The following is a 5701-nucleotide window of genomic DNA, read 5'->3' on the forward strand; positions in this document are numbered from 1 at the left end:
AAGGCAGCGGAAGGATTTTCACTCAACAAGCATATGTGGAAGTATCATGGGCAGAAACTTGTAAAAGGAGAGGGATAAGGAAGAACTTTAAGCATACAGAGGTCTGCAGTCTTCAAGATGGTAGAGAGGTGGAGAGCATACCAAGAGGAGATGGCACCAGAGACTCTTATATAAGTAAGGAAACGATGTTATTTGTTCACATGTTGGGAGGAGATACGAGAGGCACACACTGAGAGGGAGGGCATGTCTGTTGCATGGAACAGATAAGAAACCATGAGGCTTGAACTAAGACGGTGGCTGAGAAGTGGAAGGGGGAGGCTTTCAGAGAGAGCAGGTCTAATCTGTTGCACTTGAAACTGACTTAATGTGTGCATGAGACAGTAAACAATGAAATCACGTCCAAGGTTCTAGTGGTGTACCTGATGGATGCAATGCATTGCTTTTCACTGGAACAGGGAATGAGCAGGGAAAATCAGATGTGGAGAAGGTCAGAGGCAATCATGATTTTACTTCTGCATTTGCTGACTGTGAAGTACTCTAGGTTATGCAACTGAAGAAATTTCAAAACCGGAAAGAGAAGTACAGATATAAGACCAAAGAGGTTAAATACAAATCTGGTATTCTAACTTGAATTAAAATGTCAGTATGAGTTCATGGTGTATTTTCTCCAAAAGAAAAAAAAAAGCTCTATCCATTGAAAAGACCTAGAAACAGTGACCAACCTGGTGGCAACAGAACAATCCTTATTGATCAGGTTGTGGTTTATAAATACCATTTTCCCCTATTCAGAATCAAAGTATTTTGGAAAAACGGCTCATTCCAGGTCTGGAGCAAAACACACCTAAGGTGATTCGGGGACACCCTACCATAAGAGAGGCAAGGAAACCACATCCCAAAAAGACACAGGAAACCAGTGTGAAGACGCTGTCTGGCCAAAAATAGGGTAGATGGAGTATAAGGAAGAATAACAGTCTAACGGCTTTAAACACCTCAAATACTTTTAAATCTGTAAGTTTGTAATTATATATATATATATAAATATAAACATTTATAAACTTTTTTGAGTGTTTGAAATGTTCCATAATAATAATGCAAAAATATCAGGTGGTTTGTACAATACAAACCACATAAAAGAAATGTTGGACTTCTTATTTTTTATTATCACATCCTGAAAGTAGTTAACCCCTTTTATAACTCATTTTGTTCATGCTTTCATGTTAAGAAGTTTACTTTCCATTGATATAAACTTGCAGATTCAAGGGAAAGTGTTGAACTATCTTATTCCTCTTGGTTCCCCAATTTTTAAAAGGGAACATATGAAAATTGATAATTAATAAACTTGTTTTTCTCAGGTTCAGTTCACATGAAGAAAATCATTGCAACATAATGATCTTATATGTAATTAATCTTACCATGGACCACATTGCTTTTCCTTTTTGGGTTTAATACAAAGCAGCTTTACTCCACATTTTGAAATGTTTTCATCTTTCTCGTAAAAAGGTGGAGGTGCATAATACATTACTGATTTTCACTGGCAAGTGCTAGACCATGTGAAAAACCACACGGGGTTAATTTTCTGCTTTTCAGTTTTCCCATGCTATGCTGATTGGACGTGTCCCATGACTTAGTTCAGCCTCAAAATATGGCACTGGATCAATCAGTGGACTTGGCACAACTTTAGTTGCTCTGATATAGGATTCATCAAAAAGGAGTCATATTCATAAGCTATTTTAACTGATAAAAAGAGAAAAATAAAAGTGTTTTGTGTCCTTGTTACTTTTTCCCAAGGGGAAAGGGAAGAAGGGGAGTTGGTGGGATAGAAAGTCAAGGGAGTGGAGGCCATGTTTCTTGGATGCAGCAATCTTAAGGTTTGCCTTTCAACTTCAAGATTAAACTTTTTTCTCACAGGGGTATGGGTTTCCAAATTGGGATGCCCAGGTCCCTTCATATATATATATGTATAGTCTTCTAAACTTCTGCTTTTTTTCAACTGGGTTACTGTGTTCTATTTTAGCACACATCTCACTTACTCTATAAAGAGAGACTGATACCAGAATTAAATTGAAGAGGAAACAGTGCCTATTTTCAGATAAAGTGAGAACCATCAGCTTTCGTGAAAACATTATGTTCTGATTGATAAGGCTTTCTTACTGGCTCTTTTCTTTCCACTTCCCCTTGATAGAGGACCTCATAGACCTTTTTCTGCTTTCCATCAGTTTCAGTGGAAAAAGATGGTTTCACGTAGGGGGAGCCTATTTCTCATCTCATCTTCTCACTCTTTTCTGCTCCTTTCAGAATCAAAACGAGTTCTTCCCCTCTGGCTCTTTTATTCACTCACGCTTCTGCTGGTTCTCAGTCATCAAATGTGTGCGCTGATTCTTCCTTTCATGGGAAAACAGAACAGAACAAGAAAGTCTTTACCTTGCACAGCTACTGTTCTAGTCCCCTCACATTACTGATTCTCAAACTAAGCAGACCCAATGGCTTTGTGTCCTTACAGCTTTCTGAAACCTGGCTTACTCTTTGCTAATCATGATGACATGATTAGCATTGTACAATTACAATTGTACAGGAGATTGGGTACCTAGTCGCCACATTCAGCGGCTCAGACTCTGTTTTCATGCCCCATGCCTGCTTGGCAAATTTGATTTGTATTCCTCATACATCCTCTATGAACTCTCCCTCCAAGATCTACCCGACACTGGAAAAAATCCTTGATATTGTCAAACATTTTTAACCATTACTTCTCTGCTAGACTAGCTGCTTTATTTTTCTCCACACTTATACTTTCTTTCTAAAACATTCCAGAATATTGGGGCTGTAGGAGGCTAATACATTCTTGATTCTACTGCATAATTTTGAAGCAAGTGAAAAACTGGACACAGGTGATTCGTAATTGGATGTTAACTGTTTCTATAGATCCATGGTCCAAAAAGGGATGGAATGTTCTTTGTTTCTCCACCTGGCCCAAGCTCAGAGATTGAGGGAATCTATTTAAGGAAACAAATTGGATTTGTAGAGCAGACATACATACCCAGAACGGTTGTGTCCCACTGAAAGGGGGAAATGGATCTCCAGATTTTTGAGACTTTATATAGATAAGATTTATCCAGTGGAGAATGTGAAGCAGTGATTGTCATTGCATTCCCAGTCAGATAAATCACTGCTTCCTATTGGGCAGAAATGAGTAAGACATATCTTGAGTATTACTCTAACACAAGTTTCTCCATAAGGAAGTGCAGAACTATGCATATACACCCAAGGTGGGAAATTCTTCACTCTTAGGTTAGTCATAATCTTTAGGTAGATAATTCTGTGTCTCTGAGTTTAATGTATGTAAGGCAAAAACTTTACTATGCAAAACCTATTCACTCCATGATCTTCTCCATTATGGTCAATGGTACTATCCAGTCATCCAGACAAAAATCTTCAGCATCATCTTTAATTCATTGCTCTCCTTTTTCTAGTGGTTTTTCTTATGTCTCTGCCACTTATCCTTTCTCTTCAATTTGTACTTCTACCACTTTCTTCTACTCTGCATTTATCACCCATGCATTCAATAACTATGTATTGAGTATATATCAGGTGCTAGGAAGTTTTTTTAGGCAGTGGAGATATAAAAGATAGGTAAACCAATGATTCAGGTTTCATGAGGCTGAGAAAAGTGTACAAAGAGTTATCAAATAGTAACTTTAACAATATATAATCTTAACAATATATATAACAATAGCACATTGTGCTAATATTGTTATAATATAACAAATATATAATCTTAACATGTTGTTGTTTTAGTCACTAAGTTGTGTCTGACTCTTTTGGGACCCCATGGACTGTAGCCTGCCAGGCTGCTCTGTCCATGGGATTTCCCAGACAAGAATACTGGAGTGGGTTACCATTTCCTTCTCTAGGGCTTCTTTCTTACCCAGGAATCAAACCCATGTCTCCTGCATTGGCAAGCAGATTGTTTACTGCTGAGCCATCAGAGAAGGCCAATCTTAACATAGACAATTACAGTGTTTAAAGGTGCTTGGTGCTATGTGAGCCTTTAATAGGAGGATTAGAGAAATGGGAGATCGTGTTTCTGAGAAGTGACCTTCAAACTGAGATATAAAGTATGAGCAGGAGTTAATTAACAAAGAGGGCAGAGAGGAGCATTGCTGGCAGCATTCTCTATGTGCAAAAGCCTTATAATTGGAGGTAGCACGGTGAGTGAAAGTTGCAAGAAGTAGAGATAACCTTAAAGGGAAAATAGTAGAGAGTAGGGGATCTGCAGAAGCAGGTGGGGGTCATGCCTCCCAGGGCTCTGTACACCATGTTAAGGTGTATTTTCTCTAGGTTTTTTTTTTTTTTTTTATCAAAGAAAGTCACTGAAGTATTTTAACAGCAGGATGACATGATTAGCATTGAATTTTAAAAGATCACTCTTGCATTTTTGGATAACTGCCTTTGCTTCCCAATGGCTCAGTTGGGTGTGTTTCCCATTCCATAGAATTTATTTGTGAATTATATACAAACCAATGTCCAGATAGTCCTCACAATGTGCTGTGTGAACTTATTTGTTTCCTAACCAGTCTGTTCAGATGAAGTGGAAGTGGAGGTGTTTGTCACTCAATGGTGTCTGACTCTTTGTGAACCCATAGCCTGTCAGGCTCCTCTGACCAAGGGATTCTCCAGGTAAAAATACTAGAGTAGGTTGCCATTCCCTTATCCAGGGAATCTTCCCAATCCAGGGCCTTGTGTATTATAGGCAGATTCTTTACCATCTGAGCCACCAGGGAAATGACTCCCCATTAATTTGAGGGCTTCTCAGGTGGTGCTAGTGGTAAAGAATCCGCCTGCCAATGCAGGAGACATGAGAGAGGTGGGTTCGATTCCTGGGCTGGAGAGATCCCCTGGAGAAGGAAATGGCAACCCAGTCCAGTAATCTTGCCTGGAAAATCCCATGGACAGCAGAGCCTGGTGGGCTACAGTCCATGGGGTCACCAAGAGTCAGACACAGCTGAGCATCTGAGGACGCAGCATATTATTTGTAGGAAAAACTCAAACTATTAGAATCTGTTTTGCTAAGGCTTGCTGCAATCTGGGTTTAGCCTCCTAGCTAAAAATCCTTTCCCATTTCTCCCCAACACCAACCGTCTACTCTGACTAAGTCAACCTTCCACCTGCGTCGGAGACATGACAGCCTCACTCCAACCCTCCATTTCTTTGTTCAAAACTTCGAGCTTTCTAAATTCCTGCCGGAATTTTTCCTCTGATTAAAATCCAAATATAGTTCCACTCAGGTACTACCTACCCTGTGAAATGACTGCCAAGTACTCCAGACCACAGTGTGGGCTAAACTGATAGTATTTGTGATAGAGTTAAATGAGAATGGGGTTACATAAGTAGATTTCCTTTGTGAGACATGCCTTACTCCCTGTTTTAGGCACATTGTCTTGGCTTACTGTATCAATTTAGACCTAAATTATGGCCTTATCAGTGACATCATGTGTTTTGTTTTGTTTCATCTTTATGAATGTGATACGTTTCTCAATAAAGGTTTAGAAATAAAGAGAGGGATAATAAAATAATCTGAGTCTAATGATTATTCTAATAAGACATTTTCAGCATTCTTAAAAAGCATTTAATGAGTATTTTTATTTGTGGCATAATAAACTGTTTTTTACTCTGCTAACAAAGGTCGACTTAGTCAAGGCTATGG

This window comes from Budorcas taxicolor, chromosome 3, assembly GCF_023091745.1.
Source record: "Budorcas taxicolor isolate Tak-1 chromosome 3, Takin1.1, whole genome shotgun sequence".
NCBI classification, from domain to species: Eukaryota; Metazoa; Chordata; class Mammalia; order Artiodactyla; family Bovidae; genus Budorcas; species Budorcas taxicolor.